Here is a 25,694-nt window from a genome sequence, read left to right on the forward strand (position 1 = left end):
TCTCTTTCTGACTTACTTCACTCTGTAGGACAGACTCTAAGTCCATCCACCTCACTACAAATAACTCAATTTCGTTTCTTTTTATGGCTGAGTAATATTCCATTATATATATGTGCCACATCTTCTTTATCTATTCATCTGTTGATGGACACTTAGGTTGCTTCCATGTCCTGGCTATTGTAAATAGTGCTGCAATGAACATTGTGGTGCATGACTCTTTTTGAATTATGGTTTCCTCAGGGTATATGTCCAGTAGTGGGATTGCTGGGTCATATGGTAATTCTATTTTTAGTTTTTTAAGGAACCTCCATACTGTTCTCCATAGTGGCTGTATCAATTTACATTCCCACCAACAGTTCAATAGGGTTCCCTTTTCTCCACACCCTCTCCAGCATTTATTGTTTGTACAGTTTTTGGTGATAGCCATTCTGACTGGTGTGAGGTGATACCTCATTGTAGTTTTGATTTGCATTTAATGCAAATGCAAATCAAAACCTCGTAGAGATTTGCATCACTAACATCTCTAATGTTAGTGATGTTGAGCATCCTTTCATGTGTTTTTTGGAAATTTGTATATCTTTGTTGGGGAAATGTCTATTTAGGTCTTCTGCCCATTTTTGGATTGGGTTGTTTGTTTTTTTGATATTGAACTGCATGAGCTGCTTGCAAATTTTGGAGATTAATCCTTTGTCAGTTGCTTCATTGGCAAATATTTTCTCCCATTCTGAGGGTTGTCTTTTCATCTTGTTTATGTTTTCCTTTGCTGTGCAAAAGCTTTTAAGTTTCATTAGGTCCCATTTGTTTATTTTTGTTTTTATTTCCATGTCTCTAGGAGGTGGGTCAAAAAGAATCTTGCTGTGATTTATGTCATAGAGTGTTCTGCCTATGATTTCCTCTAAGAGTTTTATAGTGTCTGGCCTTACATTTAGGTCTTTAATCCATTTTGAGTTTATTTTTGTGGGTAATACTTTAATTTCAAATATAGTGTTAGGAAAGTTCTCATTGAGAGGGTGACATTTGAACCAAGATGTAAAAGAAGTGATAGGGTGAAAGATGCAGTTATCTGGAGGAAGAACATTCTGGGCAGAGGGATCAGCAAGCACAAATACCCTGAGTCTATGTGCAGGTTAGAAGAATAGCAAAGAGGCCAATGTGCCTTGAAAAGAGGGTTAATGGAAAGAGTAGGAGATGAGGTTATTTGTACTGGGGGGTGTCAAGTCTTGAGGGTCCTCTAGGCTTATGCAGGATTCTGGTTTTCACTTAGAAATAGGAATCCACTGGAGGAGGGACCTGATCTGATTAAGGTTTTAACAGGAGCCCACTGCTGCTGTGTTAATAGACCCTGGAAGGGCAAGTGTATAAAAACAGCAAACAGCCACACATTAACTGTGGCTTATACCAACAGAGGCAGTAAATAGTCACAATCTGGACAGATTTTAAAGGTAGATCCTGAAGAATTTGCTGATGATTTAGATGTATGGTGTCAGAGACAGGAGTCAAGGATCTTGGTAAATGATATTGCTTAGTAAATTGTCATAGGAAAAGGTGATCAAAGAAGATACAGCCAAAAAAGGTAGGAAAAAAACGTACTTTAGAGGTGTATCAACTAATAGTGTTTATTTTTTCTGGATTTTGTGTTATTTATGAAATTTTTTAACTTGTGATTTCTTTGCTAACACTAAAGATTCATTTTTAGACCTAATATTGTATTTGTAATTGTGGGTTTACTTAAAGAGAGCCCCCGAATTGAATAAACTTCAGGCCCCCACAAAACCTTAATTCAACCCTGCTCCTTTTCCATATTGGGGTAGTAATTTAACGTTAACGAAGCATTTAAAAACCTTGTTTCTGATAAAATTATTACATAAAATATTGTGCACGAAATAGAAGTTAACTGGAAGCTCAATACAATATTAGGAATAAACTAATACCGGAATAAAACCATCACCTTGGGCTAGCCTCCCCTCCAAGTGCCTTCCATAATTTCCTAGCGATTCTTCCTCCCACAGTTTTTCTAAATCTACCAAATACGTCCAACATTTCACTTTCGCTTTAGAGAGACAAGATTTACACGCAACTTAAAACACCTTCCTGAAACATGAGTGCTGAGTATTTTTTTTTTTACCGGTGCTGCTTGGGCCTCAGTGGTACCCAGGCGCCGCATGAACCAACCTACCCGCCCCAAGCACCACCGAGGGGCCGGGAGGGCCGTAACTAGGGGCGGGGCTCCCGGGACGGTCGAGTGGGCGGGGTCTAGGCGCTTCCCCGCCCCTCCACGTGAGGCCTGACACATGCGCCCAAAGGCTTCTGTTGGAACGAGGTGTGGATTGTGTGATGACCCTGGCCGCCAACTTCCGGTTTCTAGGGATGCGCATCCGGGTCGCACCAGCGCCGCCGTTTCCTGCAGTCGCTTGGTTCTCCTGTGTGTTTGGACCGGTCCCCATGTCCTGCTGTGGGGCCTCTGCAGCCTTTGGGTGAGTCTCCGCTCCCGACAGGTTCTGAGTGCGGCCGGTCGAGTACAGCCTGTAGAGGGCCGGGTCAAGTGTTGTGTCCCGGTCCCTGTGGGTGGGGGTTCTCTTTGCCTGTCCCTTGTCCCTGCAATGCTTCCTGAGCTCATTTCATTCCTTCCCCCCGAAGCCGGCCTCGCCTCTTTCCCTTCAGCTGAGCCTGTTTTGTCGCCGCTCACCTCTCGCCTTGCTATTTTTCCTCCGCCTCATCCGCCTCATCCGCCTTTTAAAAGCCCTGGTTTCTTGCCTTTTCGCCTCAGCGCTTACCTAAGCCACTGCCCCTCGGTTTTGCCCCTACTCGCACTTTAGCACCTCTCTTCCCCGACTGTTGATCCTGGGATCTTGTTGTTTTTTCACACAGCAGGACGACCCACCTCCTCGTTGTGCTCACCCTGCTCCACTGCGAAACTGAGCCTGTCTCTCTCTGGGGTCCTAGGTCCTGGTTCTCCAACTTCCTTCATCCTTGACCCCTACTCCTCCCGGGACGAGTAGGTGACATTTGTGCTTCGCCTGGGGTTCTCCCTCCTTTTCTTCGCTAGAGGAGGCCTTTGCCCAAGCCCGGATCTGGGCAGATTTACCCGGCCTGGGGGAAGTTTTCCTTAAGGCGCTGGGTTAGACTGAATTTCCATGGTTAGGGAACAACAAAGGCGTTCCCAGTTCTTCGCTGGAGCACAGTTTTGGGGGCTTTCGCTAGAGCAGGCTAACAGGTGGCAGGCACTCGGAATTGCTGGTAGATTGGGCTTGTGTCATCTTGTTAATCGACAGGTCATGAGGACGTTCTGTCATTTTCTTGTTCTCTGTCCCATGGGAATGGATATGCACAACTGAGGCAAAAATGCGGATGTTCTGGGATGATCAGCTCTGTTTTCTGCATGGGCTTTACTTACAGGACAGTTGCTATGTTGGAGGACAGAGTTTCTTGGGAGATTATTAGCCCCAGACTTTTAAGCTTATTGACAAAAATTTTAGTGTACTGTTACTGAAAAAATTTCTGTTAGAGTTCATTATAGTAGTTTCGAAGTACATTTTCTTTAGTTGAACTCAGTGTGCATGTGTATCTTTATCTTTGCTTCTTATACATTGTTTCTTCATTGTTACTGTATTGACAAGTTTTCTGTTTTTCTTCATAGACCAGACATTACATTACTTTATTACTTAGCATATTCTTCTGACTCTTTTTTTCTTTACTGTTTTCACCGTCTTGAAACCATCTTTTTCTCATTTTGACACTTCAGTTTCTCGTAAATTTCTTAAATGTCTCTGTAGGCTTTTAGTCATCTCTAAAATGAAGGGATTAGTTTTAATAAGGGTTAGTGTCCTGTTTTCCAAAATTTGTTATCTGAGGTATATTTTGAGACACAGTTGGATAATTTTTATTTTTGTCTTTCCAATATTTATGGTGTATTTCTAGCATTTGATTATAAATGTTTTTGTGTGATCAGTTTCTGTTCTCATGTAAATTGTGCTCTAAAATTTAGTACTTCAGTGAACAGAATAAATACAGCTTTTAGCATATGCTTTTCTTTTGACTAATAAGTTATAGAAAAGTCTCCCTCATTATATGAGACATATACATATGCAAACATCGCATAGACCTTGGCGTATTCCAAAATTGGGCTGATCCCTTCAGCTATTTTTAGCAAAGGACTTTGGAACTTGGCCGTATTAGTCCTAGAAGCCACAGAGAAGGACCCTTCTGGTTGGCTTTCAGGAATTATTTCACTGCTGAGGGAAGCCCTTTTGAAAGCTCCTTAGTAGTACTTCCTCGAACCCAGCACCTACATTGGAAACTCTAGCTTCTGTTCATCCTGGCCTCATCATTTCCCAATCTTTAAAAACTAACCCCAATGAATATGGGCTGACACTCTTATGTTTTCTTACCTCCAGACTGGGGGACCCTTTGTTTTTTGTACATACATACCCATATTTGGATTGCTGCAAGGCCCTCTTTCACCCTTTTTCATTTCTGAACTTTTTACTTCTTCAGCATGCCTGTTTAAATCTAGATTGATTTCTATAGTTCACAGCTGGAGGGAACCATAAGAGTTCAAACTTATCCCTTTATTTTACAAAATACGGAAATCAGGGTTTAAATTGGTGGTGTTTTCCCCAACGTCATTATTCACAAATAAGTCCTGTTCATGTGTTAGAGAAATGGGTTTTAGTTCTTTCAAAGCTGTAGGCTGGAGAGCACAATATTGTATTTAGTGGTTCATTTCAATAAATTTATGTCATAGGAATAAACGTTTTAGGTTAAGAAATCTATGATGCAGAATTTAAAATTCAAGGCTGAAGTCATTTTGCCTTCAAAGAGGGACTCCAGAAAGAAACTGTTGTACAGAAGTAGAAGTTGAAAAGTCTTAGGGAGTCTCTTTCTCTCTCTCTTTTCTTCTAAAATCTCTTTGGCCTATTATGATACAAATTCTGCATAAAAGCCCTTAACATGAAACGAACATCCTGTGGTCTCATTGGAGCAGTTGTATTCATAGTCCTATTGTTTGTACAGAACAGTGATAGACTTTATAATTACTGAAAAGCCTACACCTCATGCTTAGCTGCCAAAGGAAAAAATATCACTAGAGACAACATAGTGTATGTGTTTTTAAAGGTCAGGAGAGGAATGACTGTCGGTTTCCTATAAAAATTTCTGCTTTAGTTTGGCAAAGTCTTAGTTTGTAACCCCGATGGCTCAATTTAAAATACATTTATGCATATTAGTTTTATGCCTGCAGGATTTTTTTGTTTGATTATTTTTGATTGTTACTTTTTGTCATTTTACTTGCTACTGTACTTTGTTTTACATGCTTTAATTTTTATCCTTGAACCCTAGGATATGTTTTAAGGAAAATGCAGTTTTAAAAATTTAAAATTTTTACAGTGTCCTGGTCATTTGTACCTTGCGGTATGATGGTTTCTGTGATCTGCCTAAGCCACTCCATGACTTCATTCTTTTTGTTTTGTTTACAGACAAAAGGCTCATAGAACTTCTTTTTTGGTAGTTGTCTAAAAGATTTTTGTGTTCTGCATATAATAGCAGGATATTTTAACTTCTTTGTGATTTAAATGGAGGAAGAATAGTTCAGAATTGTTCAACATAGAATATAGTTCAACATAGAAATAGTTCCAAATGTATTTAAGGATATTAAGAATAGTTATTTTTTTCCAATACATTCATTTAATTGGTTTATACCAAGGGGCCGAATTGTAATATTTATAGTAAAGTGGAAAAATATGTGGACTTTCTATCTGCGGATTAACTTAAAAATACAGGTGCATGTTCTTGTACAGAATATATGGCTTAAGCAAAAACTGCCTTATTATGTTTTATTGGCAGAGAACACAGCAAACAGCAGCGACCTGATCATCTTGATGTTTTTATTTGATCCCATTAACCTAAGATCTAGGGTATCTAATTATTAAATGTAGAAATAATTAGGGTATTTTCTCTATTATTTATAGTATATTAAAAAGGATATTTGAAATATGGGCTTCATAAAATTTATCTTTGCTATTTTCCCCTTTTAAATATGTAGTAGTATTTTAAACCAGAAGAGGAACTGTAGATAGTGCTGACTTATTGTAAGTTAATTAACAGATTAGCCCAAGGCGGTCAGCGCTTAATATCTTAAAGATCTTGCTACAGATTGTGTTGGATGCACTTTAACTTATTAGCTTGGTTAATATTTGTACTACTTAAATTTGTTTTTATTCCCTAGGAAATAAAACCAAATAGTTTTATAGTAGTTAGGAAATAGTAATAATCTTTGTAATACATTCCTTTCAGCAATTTTTTTATTGGATACCTACTATGTACAGTTATATTACATATATAGACAGTTCATATGAACTAGGTGACATTATACAAGGCTGACATTTACACTTAGATTCTGAATTTGACTTTATTTGTATATATCTGAATTAAACTATAAGACTAAACATAACCTGCATCACCAGGGTGTAGGGAAAAAGAAAGACTTAACATATTAGAATGAAAATAAGCTTTATTTAATCCTAAAAAGGTGTCAATTCTTATCAGTACAACGGCATATGATTTTTTTAACTAGATTTTATGATTTTCTATTTTCAAAACACTCAGTGATTTCATTATTTGAGTTTAAGGTTCTTGCATTAATCTGTATCACAGCTTAATTAATATAAATAAAGTCATGTTCTTTATACATACAATTAAATAATTTTCATTTGGGAAACTTTTTCACAACTGAACTGTAAAAATCTGTAGTGGTAAAGCAGTAATTTTTTTAAAAAAGCACATTTTGTGTAGCACTTACTCTGTGCCAGGAATTACCAAGTGGCTTACATATAGTATTAACGCTTTAATCCTTACAACACTATGAAGTAAGTACTATATTTATCTCCATTTACAAATGAGAAAACCAAGGCACAGAAGTTACACAATTTGCCCAAAGTACCACAGCTAGTTGGCAGGAGAGGTGGATTTGAACTTAGCTTTTCTAGCTCCAGAGTTCATGACCTTTTTGTACAAAGTTCTACTAGTTTAATGATTTCTTCCTTCATAGGTTAAAACAGTTAAAAAATCCAATTTCTCTGAAACATAGAAGAATACTGCATTTGGTTGGGAACTTTAGAGAGGGGTTTTACCTGGTCCTTTTATAAATGCTGGCTTAAGGCAAATAGCAAACCCTTTACTACCTAGGTTTCTTAGATGGCAAAAACAACATATTAAGAAAGCAAGTAATATCCATATCCTTCCCTCTTAAAAAAATTATCATATGGAAGTCAATTACTTTTGAGTTATTTGGAGAAAAGGCAGTTTATTTAATAAAATGCATTCTATGTTACTAAAATGTTTACCCCTTGACATTAATTTTTTCCCTTTCTCTGATTTGCAGAATAGTAAATAAATTTATGTAATAGTCTTGAACTCTGAAATCTTACTGTCCCCAATATGAATTTAGCAACTTTGAAATATAAAACAGAAGACTAAAGCTGAAATTTCTGACTTACCTATAGTCTCATTTTGAGATTTGGAAATTTGTACAAAATTAAGTGCATCCATTTCTTCAGGACTTACATGTTTAGAGTAATATATTTAAATTAGTCTTTTTACTTTAGAAAAGAGGAGGTGTACTTTCATAAAACAATTCCTTTTTAAATAAAAATGCAAATAATCATTTAGAATATTGTTAATCATATTACTATTACTTTTTTGTACTTTTATTATTTCCAGATTTAAAAATTTTGTTGCATCTCTAAGGGAAGGAGATGATTTTATATCAGTTGAGTGCAGCTTAATGGAAGAGCCTGGGACTTACATGTGATAAGAAGTTATTTTTCTGAGTATTTTTGAATACACTTGAGAATCATGGAATCTGGTTAACAAAAAAACTACCGTTGTTTCTAGTCAGAAGTGACACTTGGTTAGGAATACTACTTATTTTCATTCTTATATACTATTAACCCCCCTTTATTAATTCAGACATGTTAATTAAGTGCACTGATTTTTAATAGTAGCTTTTGTCTTGATTTTTTTTTTCTCTGTCAGAAAAGTATTGTTATTGAGGTGAAAAGTGTAAGCTTTGCTATGATGATTTACTTACTGGTATTTAGAATGTTCTTTACTTTGATTTAAACATTTGATTTTTATTTCAAAAGCAACTCTCTTTTATATGTGGGTTTGGTAATCAGTTTATTTTCTAAAATTTCAATAGTTTCCTTTCGCCTGAAATTTAATAATGTAACAGTTACTGAATTTAGGAAAATTGGTAGTTTGTTGCTATCAGCACTGTTACTATGGGAATAAATTAGAATGATTAGCTCTTAGGTGGAATTGAACTTATTCTTTAGTTTCCATAGTAGTTGAAAAAGATTTAGGTCAGATTCACCTGTTGTTCCTCCTTTTTTCAAAATAAGAGGGCATTTTAATTTAGCACAACGATGTTAATTTTTTCCTACTAGATTGATTATATTAATATGATAATCTCACTCTCTTTACTGACAGCATAATCCAAAATGCGTGTGTATGACTTTTTCTTGAAATGTTTCAGAATTTAGAGAACATTTTAGGATACAAAAGAGTACATACATATCTTATTAAAAAACATACCCTAGTAATCAGTGTGTTATTACTTCACTGAGTTTTTCAAATCTGTTTTTCCTTTTCATCAGTTTTTAACTTTGCTATAGGTTAGGAAGCAGTGATTAGATAACATTAAAAAATAAGTGTTCTTGAGAGTGAGTACTAGAGCTTTTGCTTATGCACCATCTGTCATATTAGTGTGGTATTTAATAGCTAGATGAACTGAAAATCTTTGCTTTATCTCATTTCTGTTTATCTCCTGTTAGTAATATTTATTTAGTCTTGGTACCTCTCATTCGGTGAAATTGTTGCTTATTTGAAATAACTATGGTAAACTATTGATTCTTACCCAGATGGTTCCTTTTTCCTTTTTTGTTCATTTTCAGAGGCTTGCCTTTAAAAAACTGTAATTTAGAGAACCACTAAAACTTTGAGTGTTCTTTCATATGTAGCTTGAAGTGGATATTTCCCTCCTTTTTGACTGGTCAGTTTTTTTATTTTAAAAAAGTATTTATTTTGGCTGCACGGGGTCTTAGTTGCAGTGTGCGGGATCTTTAGTTGTGGCATGCGGAATCTATCTCCCTGACCGGGGTCAAACCCGGCCCCCATGCATTGGGAGCACGGAGTCTTAACCACTGGACCGCCAGGGAAGTCCCTGGTCAGTTTCTTAAAGTCTTTGGGTAAAATGGCATTCAAACTTTTTTGATCACAACCCCACTATAAGATGCATTTTTCATTGTCATCCAGTACTTATACACATATATGTACATATTAATATTTAAAATTGAAACAGACGTTTCATGAAACAATATTTATTTTTACTATTGGTGATGCATTGTAATGTTTTCTGTTTATTTTGTTTAATTGCATTTCATTCAAAACAAACTGTTGGTATCCACTAAATGGATATGATAACCCAGTAATGTGTTGAACCTGCAGTTTGAAAAATTCTAGTGACTGCTAGATTTTTTCCAATATTGTTTTTTGGGAATTGGAGATGTTTGGGTTTGTTAGGTTTTTTTTCACTGAAATATATCTTGATTTTCTTAATCTTTTAACCTAAATAATTGTGCAGAACAGTTGAGAGAGGGAGACCCTGTTGCCCCAATTATTGTTACTGTCACCTCTGTCCTTTACTCTGTGTCTAGGCACATCATTTAAAAAACTGCAGTGATACAGAATCATGAGGTTGACGACGCTTGGTCATGTGTAGAGCTTTTATCATTAGAATCCTTTTCTAGTTTCCATCTGACAAAGTTTAGTTTGATTAAGTTCCTTTCACAAACCTTGCTTCTGTTCTTGGCAAGTAGTCAAAAGGTTACAAAGCTGCTTTATTCTGCTTTTTTCTGGCCCCATTCCAGTCTTTGTAAACCAAGAAAAGAGAGCCAAGGAGTGAAGCAGTTTTCCTTCTGTGTATATAGTCAGGTCAAAGTAACACAATTGAAGAGTCATTAGGATTTGTTACAGTGGACCGTATTTATTTATTATCCTGATTTCATTTCCTCTAATCATAAAGGGGGAAAGATGGTAGAGATATCAACAGTTCCTAGCATATCACAGCTATTAGAGTGAGGCAGGGTCAGCAGGCATACACTACTGTTTTTACCACTACCTCCTCTTAACACGTAATGAGCACTTCCTATGTGCCAGGCACTATTTAAAGCATTTCTCTTGTATTAACTCATATTTATTTGGGAGGCCTGGGGGAAGAACGAGAATGAGAAAGAATAAAGAAGAAAACTGGCTTTCTTAGTATCTTCTCATTACCTGGCTTGTGAGTTCTGGCTATTGGTGACTGTAGCATGACATAGCATACATTTTTTTTAAATAAATAAATTAATTATTTTTGGCTGCATTGGGTCTTCGTTGCTGTGCGCAGGCTTTTTCTAGTTGCGGTGAGCTGGGGCTACTCTTCGTTGCAGTGCATGGGCTTCTCATTGCGGTGGCTTCTCTTGCTGCGGAGCACGGGCTCTAGGCACGCAGGCTCAGTAGTGTGGCTCGCAGGCTCTAGAGCACAGGCTCAGTAGTTGTGGCGCACGGGCTTAGTTGCTCCACAGCATGTGGGATCTTACCAGACCAGGGATCGAACCGGTGTCCCCTGCATTGGCAGGCGGATTCTTAACTACTGTGCCACCAGGGAAGTCCCAGCATATATTTTTAACTTGGCCAGCTTTTTAAAATCATTAGTCCTGTCTGTGATGTTCTGTACTTAGGCACGAAGCTATGGTTTAAAACCTCAGGCTTTGAAGGTAGGCTGCCTGGGCTTGAATTCCACGTTGGTGAGTTATTAGGTATTTGACCTTGGTTGAGTTACTCTCTACGCTTCAGTTTTCTCATCTGTAAAATGGTGATAATAGTAAACAGTACATATCTTATAGACTTATTGAGAAGATTAAAAGAGTTAATATACGTAAAGTACTTAGAACAGTGCCTGACCCATAAAAAACATTACATAAATGTTAGCTATTAGTAACTCACAACTCACAGTTGGATCTCCTGAAAGTATTTGTGACCATGATGAGTTCATATTTGCTAAGTAACAGGACGTGATTGATACTCAATGTTTTATTGCCCAGGAGCTTGAAAACAGCTTTCCTGAGGACTTGGAAGGAAGTTCTTGTGCAGAGTGTTGGAATCAAAGCCAGGGACAGAGTATCAGCTACAGGCCCAACTTGTTTAATCTCTCACAGGAATCTCTTGTTATTTGGACCTTACCTTTGTTGTTGTTGTTGTTGGGTTTTGTTTTGTTTTGTTTTAAAGATTTTTTTTTTGATGTGGATCATTTTTAAAGTCTTTACTAAATTTGTTACAGTTTGGCATCTGTTTTGTTTTTTTGGCCTTTGGTTGTGAAGCATGTGGGATCTTAGCTCCCCCACCAGGGATTGAACCTGCACCCCCTGCATTGGAAGGTGAAGTCTTAACCACTGGACCTCCAAGGAAGTCCCTGGACCTTACCTTTAGTAATTTTAATATTTTGCCCTTTGAAAAACTAAGAGGAACTAGTTAATGAATTGACTTTCACTCAGGACCACATTTCTGTCCTGAGTCTGTTTAGCTTATGTCTAAGATATTTCTTTATTTTATTTTTCTTTAACAGTTATATCATCCTAACTATGTGCCAGACACTATTCTAAGAGCTTTATAGATATTAACTCATTTAAACCTATGACAAGTTTATGAGAAAACACTAATTATTATTTTTCCCATTTTACAGATGAAGTAAATGAGGCTCAGAAAAGTTAAATAACTTGTCTAAGCTCCCACACCACTCATCAGTGCCAGAACTGGGATTTGAACCTAAGAGTCAGACTCCAGAGTTCATGCTTCAAGCTTGCCAAGCCTGCCTCTTACAGAGATGAATTATGTTGAAAAGGGTAAAATAGCAAGTGTTAAAAGTTACTTCACTGTTCTTTACTCTCTGTACTGAATGACAGCACTGAAATTACGTGTGATGGTGTTTTGGCTGATGGAGTTTTGAAGGAATAAATAAATTCGAAGTAAAATATTAATAAAAGATCTGTACCTAGATTTTATAGTTCTGAGAGCTAAAGACATGCATTCCAAAAGGCTCAGTTCTGTTAATATAGCATGTAGTAAGTTTTGTTCAAATACTGGATAGTGGATTGATAGAAACATGTGATGGATAGATATATAGAATGCTATATAGAATTTTGATTTTAGAAAATGGGTAGTATAGACACATTTATAGAACATTCATGTTGGAGTATACCATGTGTCAGGCCACAGCACCTATAGAAAAAAATGTGATTCTCTTAGAAATGTTAACTTTAGATTAAAGGAGGGTGGAGATAAAGTTTTGGAGGCTGAGAGTTTTATGGAGTCTGGATCTCCATGCATTAGAGAAACTCTTATGCTTTGTGACTGACACGTTACTAAAAACTGAAGAGAGGTCCAAAGAGCGTTGGAAGGAATGTAGTAGAACTGTTGGATTATTATTAAGGTCATTTTGACACTCTAATTCAGATGAACTCGTTCCTTCTCAATACTTTATACTGTGGTTTTGGAAGTTTTCCTGTGGAACGCTATCTCCCAATTTTATTGGAAGCTTGTGGGGAAAAGTTTGTGTTAAATTTTTTTTTAAATTTATTTTATTATTTATTTTTGGCTGCTTTGGGTCTTCGTTGCTGTGCGTGGGCTTTCTCTAGTTGCAGCGAGCGGGGGCTACTCTTTGTTGCGGTGCGCGGGCTTCTCATTGCGGTGGCTTCTCTTGTTGTGGACCACGGGCTCTAGGCACGTGGGCTTCAGTAGTTGTGGCACATGGGCTCAGTAGTTGTGGCTTGTGGGCTCTAGAGCGCAGGCTCAGTAGTTGTGGCACACAGGCTTAGTTGCTCGACAGCATGTGGGATCTTCCCAGACCAGGTCGCTTGAACCCGTGTCCCCTGCATTCGCAGGCAGATTCTTAACCACTGCACCACCAGGGAAGCCCTGTGTTAATTTTTATTAAGGATAATTTTACAGACAACTTCAAAGGATGATTTTCCAAGAAGTAAGGTTAGAAATTGTAAAAACAGTTCTTTTCGGAGAATCTATTCCTGATAAAATATTTTTTCCTGTTAAGAATTTGGTATAGCCTAAGTGTATTTTTTAAAAAATTCTTTCTCAGTAAGTTCTGATAGTATTCTGTTTAGTGTAAAGTTGCTATAAATATTCCTACAGCTGACAGTACCATGATGTGTTAGTCATGCCTCTCAAATAAAGTAGCCAGAAGAATTCACCAACTTTACCACAGTCAGTTGGCTGGGCTGTTTATTTATGGAGGGAGTTAACCAACATGGTGATGGCTTTTGTCCGTCCACAGGAAGTCCAGCAGAGAAGGTATGGTTGTTTGCAGTTTTTTTGGCCACAGAAATGTGATTTGTGCTGATGCCTGAATTGTGAGAGCTAAAAGGCTCTCTTAGGGTTACTTTAAAGGGAGCCTTAAAGGAGGTCAGTTGCGTGCAGGTCTGCTGGATGTTTGTGTCTACTTAGCAGGACTCTTGAGTACAGAGGACTCTGAGTGAATGTGTTAGTAGATAAGTTAGGTAAGTTTTTTTAAAGGTAGTACTTGAGAAAGATTGCCATCAGCTGATAGACTTCAGTGAATTTCTGAAAGATAGGAAACAGTGAAATTGGATTGATAGAGAAACTAGGAGAAGAAATCACATCGGAAAGTATGTGTAGAAGTTTCAGAAATATACCAGACTCCAAGGTAATGAATATGAAGAACGGAAGAGTCCCTGGAGTATTCATCAGTTTCCCGGTCCTTGCTCTATTTTGAGCTTCTGGTGTTTGTCCCCTGGATAAAGCCCAGAGAAATGCTTTCCAAACATATGGAACAATCTGCCTGGGGAGGGCTTTCCTTATAGTCTCTTCTCCCCGTGGCATTTAGTATATATAAATCAAATCATGTCATTATCTTGCTTGAAGCACCCATTACCTCCCCAAACTGCTTATCATGTGTTACAAGGCTGTGTGTGACCTGGCCCTTGTCTGCTTCTCAGGACTCATTTCCTACCACTTATTCACTTACTAACATCAGCCTTTTTGCTATTTCTCAAACATATCAGGCTGTTTTCCTTTTAGTTTCTTTACACTTGTTTCCTTCTGAAGGCCCTCTTTTACATCTTTGTATAGTTTTCTACTTTTGATTATTCACATCTTTGCTGAAATGTTGTTACCACCTCAGAGAAATTATCACCAAATCTGAAATAGCTCCCCTTTAGTCATGCTCTACTCCTTCCTTTGTTTTATTTATTTACTTATTATATTTTTGGTAACAGCTTTATTGAGATATAATTCACATACCATACAATTTACCTATTTAAAGTATATAATTCATTGGTTTTGACTACATTCACAGAGTTGTGAAACCATCACCACAACCAATTTTATTTTATTTGTTTTTTGAATTTTATTTTATTTTTTTATACAGCAGGTTCTTATTAGCTATCTGTTTTGTACATATTAGTGTATATTTGTCAATCCCAATCTCCCAATTCATCCCGCCACCACCACGCCACCACTTTCCCCCGTTGGTGTCCATATGTTTGTTCTCTACATCTGTGTCTCTATTTCTGCCCTGCAAACCGGTTCATCTGTACCATTTTTCTAGGTTCCACATATATGTGTTAATATACAATATTTGTTTTTTCTTTCTGACTTACTTGACTCTGTATGACAGTCTGTAGACCCATCCACGTCTCTACAAATGACCGAATTTCGTTCCTTTTTATGGTTGAGTAATATTCCATTGTATACATGTACCACATCTTCTTTATCCATTCATCTGTTGATGGGCATTTAGGTTGCTTCCATGACCTAGCTATTGTAAATAGTGCTGCAGTGAACATTGGGGTGCATGTGTCTTTTTGAATTATGGTTTTCTCTGGGTATATGCCCAGTAGTAGGATTGCTGGGTCCTATGGTAATTCTATTTTTAGTTTTTTAAGGAACCTCCATACTGTTCTCCATAGTGGCTGTATCAATTTACATTCCCACCAACAGTGCAAGAGGGTTCTCTTTTCTCCACACCCTCTCTAGCATTTGTTGTTTATAGCTTTTCTGATGATGCCCATTCTAACTGGTGTGAGGTGATACCTCATTGTAGTTTTGATTTGCATTTCTCTAATAATTAGTGATGTTGAGCAGCTTTTCATGTGCTTCTTGGCCATCTGTATGTCTTCTTTGGAGAAATGTCTATTTAGGTCTTCTGCCCATTTTTTGATTGGGTGGGGTTTTTTTTGATACTGAGCTGCATGAGCTGCTTGTAAATTTTGGAGATTAATCCTTTGTCACTTGCTTAATTTGCAAATATTTTCTCCCATTCTGAGGGTTGTCTTTTCATCTTGTTTATGTTTTCCTTTGCTGTGCAAAAACTTAGAAGTTTCATTAGGTCGCATTTGTTTATTTTTGTTTTTATTTCCATTTCTCTAGGAGGTGGGTCAAAAAGGATCTTCCTGTGTTTTGTGTCATAGAGTGTTCTGCCTATGTTTTCCTCTAAGAGTTTTATACTGTCTGGCCTTACATTTAGGTCTTTAATCCATTTTCAGTTTATTTTTGTGTATGGTGTTAGGGAGTGTTCTAATTTCATTCTTTTACATGTAGCTGTCCAGTTTTCCCAGCACCACTTATTGAACAGACTGTCTTTTCTCCATTGTATATCTTTACCTCCTTTGTCATAGATTAGTTGACCATAGGTGCATGGGTTTATCTCTGGACTGTCCATCCTGTTCCATTTATCTGTATTTCTGTATTTGTGCCAGAACCACATTGTCTTGATTACTGTAGCTTTGTAGTATAGTCTGAAGTCAGGGAGTCTGATTCCTCCAGCTCTGTTTTTTTCACTCATGACTGCTTTGGCTGTTCGGGGTCTTTTGTGTTTCCATACAAATTTTAAGATTTTTTGTTCTAGTTCTGTAAAAAATGCCATTGGTAATTTGATAGGGATTGCATTGAATCTGTAGATTGCTTTCGGGAGTATAGTCATTTTCACAGTATTGATTCTTCCAATCCAAGAACATGGTATATCTTTCCATCTGTGTGTATCATCTTTAATTTCTTTCATCAATGTCTTGTAGTTTTCTGCATATAGGTCTTTTGTCTCCCTAGGTAGGTTTATTCCTAGGTATTTTATTCTTTTTGCTGCAGTGGTAAGTGGGAGTGTTTCCTTAATTTCTCTTTCAGACTTTTCATCATTAATGTATAGGAATGCAAGAGATTTCTGTGCATTAATTTTGTATCCTGCAACTTTACCAAATTCATTGATTAGCTCTAGTAGTTTTCTGGTGAAATCTTTAGGATTCTCTATGTATAGTATCATGTCATCTGCAAACAGTGACAGGTTTACTTCTTCTTTTCCAATTTGTATTCCTTTTATTTCTTTTTCTTCTCTGATTGCCTTGGCTAGGACTTCCAAAACTATGTTGAATAATAGTGGTGAGAGTGGACGTCCTTGTCTTGTTCCTGATCTTAGAGGAAATATTTTCAGTGTTTCACCGTTGAGAATGATGTGTGCTGTGTGTTTGTTGTATATGACCTTTATTATGTTGAGGTAGGTTCCCTCTATGCCCACTTTCTGGAGAGTTTTTATCATAAATGGGTGTTGAATTTTGTCAAAAGCTTTTCCTGCATCTGTTGAGATGACCACATGGATTTTATTTTTCAAATTGTTAATGTGGTGTATCACATTGATTAATTTGCATATATTGAAGAATGCTTGCATCCCTGGGATAAATCCCGCTTGATCATGGTGTATGATCCTTTTACTGTGTTCTTGGACTGTTTGCTAGTATTTTGTTGAGGATTTTTGCATCTATATTCATGAGTGATATTGATCTGTAATTTTCTTTTTCTGTAGTATCTTTATCTGGTTTTGGTATCAGGGTGATGGTGGCCTCATAGAATTAGTTTGGGAGTGTTCCTTCCTCTGCAATTTTTCGGAAGAGTTTGAGAAGGATGGGTGTTAGCTTTAGCTCTTCTCTAAATGTTCGATAGAATTCACCTGTGAAGGCATCTGGTCCTGGACTTTCGTTTGTTGGAAAATTTTAAATTATAGTTTCAATTTCATTACTTGTGATTGGTCTGATCACATTTTTCTGTTTCTTCCTGGTTCAGTCTTGCAAGGTTACACCTTTCCAAGAACTTGTGCATTTCTTCCAGGTTGTCCATTTTATTGGCACAGAATTGCTTGTAGTAGTCTCTTATGATGCTTTGTATTTCTGTGGTGTCCATTATAACTTCTTTTTCATTTCTAATTTCATTGATTTGAGACCGCTCTCTCTTTTTCTTGATGAGTTTGGCTAAAGGTTTATCAGTTTTGTTTATCTTCTCTAAAACCCGGCTTTTAGTTTTATTGATCTTTGGTATTGTTTTCTTTGTTTCTATTTCATTTATTTCTGCTCTGACCTTTTAGATTTCTTTCCTTCTACTAACTTTGGGTGTTGTTTGTTCTTCTTTCTCTAGTTCCTTTAGGTGTAAAGTTAGATTGTATTTGAGATTTTTCTTGTTTCTTGAGGTAGACTTCTATTGCTATAAACTTCCCCCCTTAGAACTGCTTTTTCTGCATCTCATAGGTTATGGATTGTCCTGTTTTCATTGTAATTTGTCTCCAGGTATTTTTTGATTTCCTCTTGGATTTCTTCCGTGATCTCTTGGTTATTTAATAACGTATGGTTTAGGCTTCATGTGTTTATGTTTTTTACGTTTTTTTCCTGTGATTGATTCCTAATCTCATAGCGTTGTGGTCAGAAAAGATGCTTGATATGATTTCAGTTTTGTTAAATTTGTGATACAAGATGTGATCTATCCTGGACAATGATCCGTGCACACTTGAGAAGATAGTGTAATCTGCTGTTTTTGGATGGAAGGTCCTATAGATATCAGTTATACCTATAACGTCTGTTGTGTCATTTAAAGCCTGTGTTTCCTTATTAATATTCTGTCTGGATAATCTGTCCATTGGTGTAAGTGAGGTGTTAAAGTCCCCCACTATTATTGTGTTACTGTCGATTTCCTCTTATAGCTGTTAGCAGTTGCCTTATGAATTGAGGTGCTCCTGTGTTGGGTACATATATATTTATAATTGTCATATCTTATTCTTGGATTGATCCGTTGATCATTATATAGTGTCCTTCCTTGTCTCTTGTCTTCTTTATTTTAAAGTGTATTTTATCTGATATGAGTATTGCTACTCCAGTTTTCTTTTTTTTAATTTTTTTAAATTTGTTTTTGCGGTACGCGGGCCTCTCACTGTTGTGGCCTCTCCCGTCGCGGAGCACAGGCTCTGGCTCGCAGGCTCAGCGGCCATGGCTCAGGGGCCCAGCCGCTCCGCAGCATGTGGGATCTTCCTGGACCGGGGCACGAACCCATGTCCCCTGCATCGGCAGGCAGACTCCCAACCACTGTGCCACCAGGGAAGCCCCTCCAGCTTTCTTTTGATTTCCATTTGTATGGAGTATCTTTTTCCATACCCTCACTTTCAGTCTGTATATGTCCCTATGTCTGAAGTGGGTTTCTTGTAGACAGCATATATATATATGGGCCTTGTTTTTGTATCCATTCAGCAAGCCTGTGTCTTTTGGTTGAAGCATTTAATCCATTCACTTTTAAGGTAATTATCGATGTGTATGTTCCTAGTACCATTTTCTTAATTGTTTTGGGTTTGTTTTTGTAGGTCCTTTTCTTCTCTTGTGTTTCCCACTTAGAGAAGTTCCTTTAGCATTTGTTGTAGAGCTGGTTTGGTGGTGCTGAATTTTCTTAGCTTTTGCTTGTCTGTAAAGCTTTTGATTTCTCCATCGAATCTGAATGAGATCCTTGCCGGGTAGAGTAATCTTGGTTGTAGCCGGGTAGAGTAATCTTGGTTGTAGGTTCCTCCCTTTCATCACTTTAAATATATCCTGTCACTCCCTTGTGGCTTGTAGAGTTTCTGCTGAGAAATCAGCTGTTAGTTAACCTTATGGGAGTTCCCTTTTATGTTATTTGTTGTTTTTCCCTTGCTGCTTTCAGTAGTTTTTTTTGTCTTTAATTTCTGTCAGTTTGATTACTATGTGCATTGGCGTGTTTCTCCTTGGGTTTATCCTGCCTGGGACTCTCTGCGCTTCCTGGACTTGGGTGGCTATTTCCTTTCCCATATTAGGGAAGGTTTTTGAATGTAAACTCTTCAAATATTTTCTTGGGTCCTTTCTCTCTCTCATCCTTCTGGGACCCCTATCGTGTGAGTGTTGTTGCGTTTAATGTTGTGCCAGAGGTCTCTTAGGCTGTCTTCATTTCTTTTCATTCTTTTTTCTTTATTCTGTTCTGCTGCAGTGAATTCCACCCTTCTGTCTTCCAGGTCACTTATCCGTTCTTCTGCTTCAGTTATTCTGCTATTGATTCCCTCTAGTGTATTTTTCAGTTACTATATTGTTCATCTCTGTTTGTTTGTTCTTTAATTCTTCTCGGTCTTTGTTAAACGTTTCTTGCATCTTCTCAATCTTTGCCTCCATTCTTTTTCCAAGGTCCTGGATCATGTTGAATGTCATTATTCTGAATTCTTTTTCTGGAAGGTTGCCTATCTCCACTTCATTTAGTTGTTTTTCTGGGGTTTTATCTCATTCCTTCATCTGGTACAAAGTCCTCTGCCTTTTCATTTTGTCTGTCTTTCTGTGAATGTGGTTTTCCTTCCACAGGCTGCAGAATTGTAGTTCTTTTTGCTTCTGCCGTCTGTCCTCGTGTGCGTGAGGCTATCTGAGAGTCTTGTGCAAGCTTCCTGATGGGAGGGACTCCTTCCTTTGTTTTATTTTCCAAAGTATTATTACTTTGGGGACTTCCCTGGTTCAGTCATTAAGACTTTGCCTTCCAATTCAGGGGGTGTAGGTTCAATCCTTGGTCAGGGAGTTAAGATCCCACATGCCTTGAAGCCAAAAAACCAAAACAGAAAACATATTACAACAAACTCAATAAAAGACTTTAAATGTGGTCCACATCAAGGAAAAAGATCTAAAAAGAAAAGCATTATTACTTTGTGAAATTGTATTACCTTATGTATTTGTTTATCTTCCTTTTGGAATATAAGTTCCTTGAGACTAGGGACTTTGTGTTCATCACTGAATTCCCAGTATCTAAACTAGTGCCTGGCACGTAGTAGACACTCAATAAATATTTTGTAAGTGAATGAATGAATTTGGAGGTTAGAGAAAGAAGCAAGCACTGCCTGAAGCAACTATAGACTTCCACCCAAAAGCAGCGGAAGCAAAAAGCAAAGTGAGTAGCTAGCTAACGAAGTGTTTCTCCCCTAGATAAAGCTATGATAGCTAGTCTCTAAAGTTAGAGTCCTGGCGTGGGAGACAAGAGATATCCCTAGTAATTTATGTGATGTTCAGAAGAGGAAAGAATTCATATCCAGAAAGCAGGAGACCTGCCGACACTGCCTAACTGCATATTTCACCCCTCTTCCATAGTTACTAGAAGTGTATGTATATAGCTAGAACCTGCATATAATAATATACGAACAAAGATTCTCACCCACTCTGAGGATACACTGTTTAGTTGAAATTCCTGGGGCTTCCCTGGTGGCACAGTGGTTAAGAATCCACCTGCCAATGCAGGCGACATGGGTTCAAGCCCTGGTCAGGAAGATCCCACATATCGTAGAGCAACTAAGCCTGTGCACCACAACTACTGAGCCTGCGCTCTAGAGCCCGTGAGCCACAACTACTGAAGCCCACGTGCCACAGCTACTGAAGGGTGCACGTCTTCAGCCCATGCTCTGCAACAAGAGAAGCCACCGCAATGAGAACCCTGCATGCTGCAACGAAGAGTAGCCCCCACTCGCCACCACTAGAGAGAGCCTGCACGCAGAAATGAAGAAGCAACGTAGCCAAAAATAAATAAATTTATTAAAAAAAAAAAAAAAAGAAATTCCTGACTGCAAATATGAACTACTAACCTAGACTTATCGGCCATTTAAGAAAAATTAATTCTATGCAAGAGAGGTACGAAATGCTTCCAACGCTAAAGAAAATAGTGAATAGTATAAACTGAAGGAGATTTTAAAGATAACCATCATTAGTAATTTCAGAGGAAATGAAAAAGGAAATAAATGTAAATATTGAAATTTTAAGAATCAGAAAGTGTGAATAGCAAATTAATAAGTATAAAGATTGAGCTGAATTGAAATGCAAAGGATGTCAACAATAATGGCAGAGTAAGAACTTCTGAAAATTCTTCGTAAAAGCAGTGAGAATACTGGCAAAAATAGTCAGAATCAACTCTTTCAGGACTCTGAAAATTAACTATAGGCTTGCAGTAATCTGAACATTTATTCAAGAAAAATGGCTGAATCTCAGCAAAAACAGTGAACTTTGTATAGCATTTTAGCTTGCATTGTTCCCATTCTCCTCTCTCCAGCTCCATAGTAGCCTTGGAAAACAGCAGCCCCCAGTCATGGTGAGAACTAGCAACCTGGAAGCCACTGGAAGGGGCAGAACAAGATTGGAGCTCCTTCACAGCCCTGTTCCCAGAAAATTGTCATTATTTGACCTGTCTGGAGGTTCCTTGAAAGACCTCATTCTCAAAACTATATTTGACCTGAGTGGAGCTCACCCTGTACAAATAGCTTTTCCCCTCTCAGGGTGTTCATTTAAAACAATTAAAAGCAGTTATTGAACATCATAAATTCAGTACTAGAAAATAGATTCAACAGTACATTAAAATAATATTCTACAACGCCAGAGTTTCATCTCTGAACCAAATGCATATGTGGTTCAATATTAGGAAATCTAGTAATATACTATATTAATAGTCGAGAGAAAAACCAGATGGTCATTTTTTTGGATGCCAAAAAAGCACTTGACCAATGTCATGCTTAGTAGTGGTATGCTAGGTGTATTTTTGTTAATGTGAGGAACAAGAAAAGGATGCCCAACAATTAGCACTGTTACTTAATATTATAGTGGAGGTGTAAGCCAATATCATTAGGTAAGAACAAGAAATAAAGAAGTTAATATTGGGGGGCTTCCCTGGTGGCGCAGTGGTTGAGAGTCCGCCTGCCGATGCAGGGGACACGGGTTCGTGCCCCGGTCCGGGAAGATCCCACATGCCGCGGAGCGGCTGGGCCCGTGAGCCATGGCCGCTGAGCCTGCGCGTCCGGAGCCTGTGCTCCACAACGGGAGAGGCCACAGCAGTGAGAGGCCCACGTACCACAAAAAAAAAAAAAAAAAAAAAAAAAAAGTTAATATTGGGGAAAGAGGAGCTATTTTTATGCAGCTGGGGAAAATATATACGTGAAACTCAAGAATCAACCATCTTACTATTCTCATTGTTAGAAACAATAAGAGACTTTGGTAACATGGGAGTTTACAAAATTAATGTACCAATATCAACAACTATCCTATATATAAAAAATAACTTCTTTAGAAATGAAAAATATAACAAATGAAAAGATAAAATGCCAACATAAAGAAACGTAGAGGATCTGCTAAGAGATGTTTTTAAAAAAATATTAAGTAACTGGAAATACATACTGTGTTATTAGATAGGAGAACACAATATTGTAAACTCATCATTTCCTCCTAAATTAATTTATGTGTTTAATGCATTTAAATTAAGATATCATTTTTTTAAAAAACTTTGATAACATTACCCTGAAGTTTGTTTGGAAAGCGTATACTTTTTTTTAGTGATTAAGTTTAATTTGTGTATCATCCTTTTTGAGTTGCATTCAGAGGAGATTCCAGAGTTTGAGATTGCTGGCCTCTGTAGATTTGATCCCTTCATTTTAGACCAACCAGAAAATAATAGCCTCTGGGAAAATTGTTTCAATTAAGAGTCTTTATCAAGAAAAAGAGTAAGTTCCTAAAATTTACTCTTCTTGTTTACTTTGTTGCTTGAAGTTAGCATTAACAGCTTTTATTGGTTAAATTAATGAAGCCTTTATATTTTTACTCTGATATATACATTTTAGTGTTTAGTTAAATGGCATTTTCAACACTGACATAAAATTTTGAAAGCAGCCAAAACACACTAATTATGATTTCTTTCAGAATATGTCTTAAAACACCTGGCATATTCTATCCTCTATTTTATTTTAGTGTTTTTCTTCTGGTTTCAGATATTCTATGAATATTTTATGTTGAGAAAGAATTCTAGGGCTCTATTCAAGAAAAACAAAAAAGGAAGCTCCAAAGAAAGAAGTATATGCCCCCTCCAAAAAGAGGTATTTGCTTAGTTAGAAAAGTCATGTTTTTCTAATGACAAAAATTTCTGATTATCCAGTATCATTCTGTAATCTGTTTATTAATGTTCTTAATACAGTGCTTAGCACAGTGTTACAAAATTTTAAGCTAAATGTTGAGTAAATGCTTTTATGAAGAAGCATACTACTCTATAGATATCACAAAATGACTTCATGAAAGAAATACAAAATAGGAACTTCAGTCAATCAAAATAGAAAAATATGAGCTTCAGTCTTGAGGCATGGTGTGCCTAAGAAAGTTATTCAAGACCAGCTGGAAAGGAGGACTTGATTATCTTTCAGGTTTAGCTCTAGCAGTATTTTTTTTTTCCCCAGGCAGAACACATCAAATAGTCCAGTACAGTGATTGTATGCTGGTTTTAAATGCTATCTTACAGATACTAATACTTGTTTGTTCTCAGGGCATTAGATGGATCACTAAGGTGTCTCAAGATCCATGAAACACTTGGGACTGCCAGTTTTACTATGTTACCTGGAAATTTCTTCAACTATAAATTTAGGATTTGACCCAGAGTGAAAGCAGGAAAATGCTAATTTTGTAATATGACAGTTCTGTTAGGCAAACTGTCCAATTATTTGGAAAGCTTTTTATTCTTCTTAATGTTTGGAAGCATTTTTGCAACTGTATGTATAATCATGTTCTGTCGTCTTATTTACATACTTTTCTTCATTTCCTACCTTTGTTTTCAGCTTATGTGTTTCATTCAGTGGCCAGATGGCCAACAAACCCAAGCTGAGAGGTAATAGCAAAAACGAATGAAAAACAAAATAAACTTCTTTACAAATAGTATTAGATTCCTGTGGGTGCCATAATAAATTGCCACAAATTTGGAGGCTTAAAACAACAGAAATTTATTCTCTCACAGTTCTGGAGGCCAGAGGTCTAAAATCATGGTGTTGGCAGGGTTGCACTCCCTCCATAGGCTCTAGGGGTAGAATCCGTTCCTTGCCTATTCCAGCTTCTAGTGGCTGCTGGCATTCTTTGGTCATATCACTCCAGTCTCTGCCTCCATATTTGTATCGCCTTCCCCTCATTGTATGTGTGTGGGTGTTAAATTTCTCTCTGCCTTTCTCTTAAGATGGCATTTATGGCCTACCCAGATAATCCGGGATAATCTGCTCATCTCAGAATCCTTAATTACATCTGCAAAGACTCTTTATTCCAAATTAGGTAACATTTATGGGTTCTGGGGATTAGGATGCGGACCCATCTTTGGCCAGAAATGTTTCATGATAGCTGTGTATATTTGTGTTTGGGGAAGGTGATTTCATACTTGATCTCTCTCTCTCCCCACCCTCCCTCCCTCCCTCCCTCCCTCCCTCCCTCCCTCTTTTCCTTCATTCCTTCCCTCCTTCCTTTCTCAGCCTATTAAGGGGTAGAAACTTAAGGTCTCCTAACTCCTCACCTCTAAGTAAGTAGTGCGTGTGTTGTGATCCCTTGTTATGTATGTGATATTAAGATTTGATTTAAAGCATATCAGTCCTTTTTTTTTTTTGAAGGGAGCTTTTCACTTAACACAGACTTCAAAATGATGTTCTTCAAATTAGCTAATAAAACCTTGTAAAGAATTAAAGACTTAGGCATTCCTGGTGAGAAATGAGAAAAGTGAAGTTTTGAATTCTTTGTGCCTCTAAATATATTGAAGGTTCTTAATGAACTGGTTTTAAGTAGATATTTAGAGGAATCAAGAGCCTAGAAATTGTACTTGATTGAACAAATATTTATTGATTGCCTGCTATGTGCTCTCAGATACTAAAAAGAAGGTGGTCTCTGCCATTGTGGAATTTAGGATCAAGATTCCACAGGAATCTTAGGACCAAAGGAAAATTAGTAGTTTTGACAGAATTGTTAACTGCCAGATTTATAGAACACAGTAAGGGTCAGAGAAGTAGTTTTGAAGAATTCTTAATTATTAATTAATAATGAAGCAGGGAACTCTTTCACTAATAACTTTGAGGTTTTGGTAGGTTAGGAGATATTTTGTTTTTCCAAAACCATGATACTCATCTCTGACTAGAAATGGTAAAATAATTTATTTTTATATCCTGTATAATTAAAATTACCTGTTTCATTAACAATAGATCGAAGTTTGTATCTTGTAAATTAAAGACTTATGGCTATAAAGAGAAATCAAATTGTTATTTTTGCTAGATTGTACAAGAAATTAAAAAGTAGCTTAAAAGAAGAATCTTTTTAGGATTTTTAGACAGTCCTTAAAGTACCAGTTAACAGTAGTGAAAAAGAAATTTTGAGTTTATAAATTTAAAACATTTTAAAACTTTCAAGAGTATGACCATGAGGTCAAACTAATGTAACAGAATAGTTTGAGATTTAATGTAAGAAAAGGAGTAAATAGCTTAAGTTAATATTAGGAATGTAATTTTAAAAGGGAGGGTC

At 37.1% G+C, this 25,694-nt stretch overlaps 1 protein-coding gene across 8 annotated transcripts in view; it reads left to right on the forward strand.

The window, feature by feature from the left end:
• Nucleotides 1-2,343: 2,343 nt before the first annotated feature.
• The window catches only part of EYA3 (EYA transcriptional coactivator and phosphatase 3), a 104,112-nt gene continuing 80,761 nt past the window's right edge, over nt 2,344-25,694 (forward strand). For 2 of the 8 annotated variants that reach the window (XM_073793386.1, XM_073793373.1), the window contains exon 1: nt 2,387-2,474. The gene's annotated coding sequence lies outside the window, so the exon portion shown is untranslated. Of the gene's footprint in view, nt 2,475-11,787; nt 11,940-25,694 lie in introns of those variants that run through there. The other 6 variants (XM_019938330.3, XM_073793390.1, XR_012326557.1 and 3 more) reach the window with 6 other exon arrangements.

This window comes from Tursiops truncatus, chromosome 1 (genome assembly GCF_011762595.2).
Source record: "Tursiops truncatus isolate mTurTru1 chromosome 1, mTurTru1.mat.Y, whole genome shotgun sequence".
In the NCBI taxonomy this organism is placed as follows: domain Eukaryota; kingdom Metazoa; phylum Chordata; class Mammalia; order Artiodactyla; family Delphinidae; genus Tursiops; species Tursiops truncatus.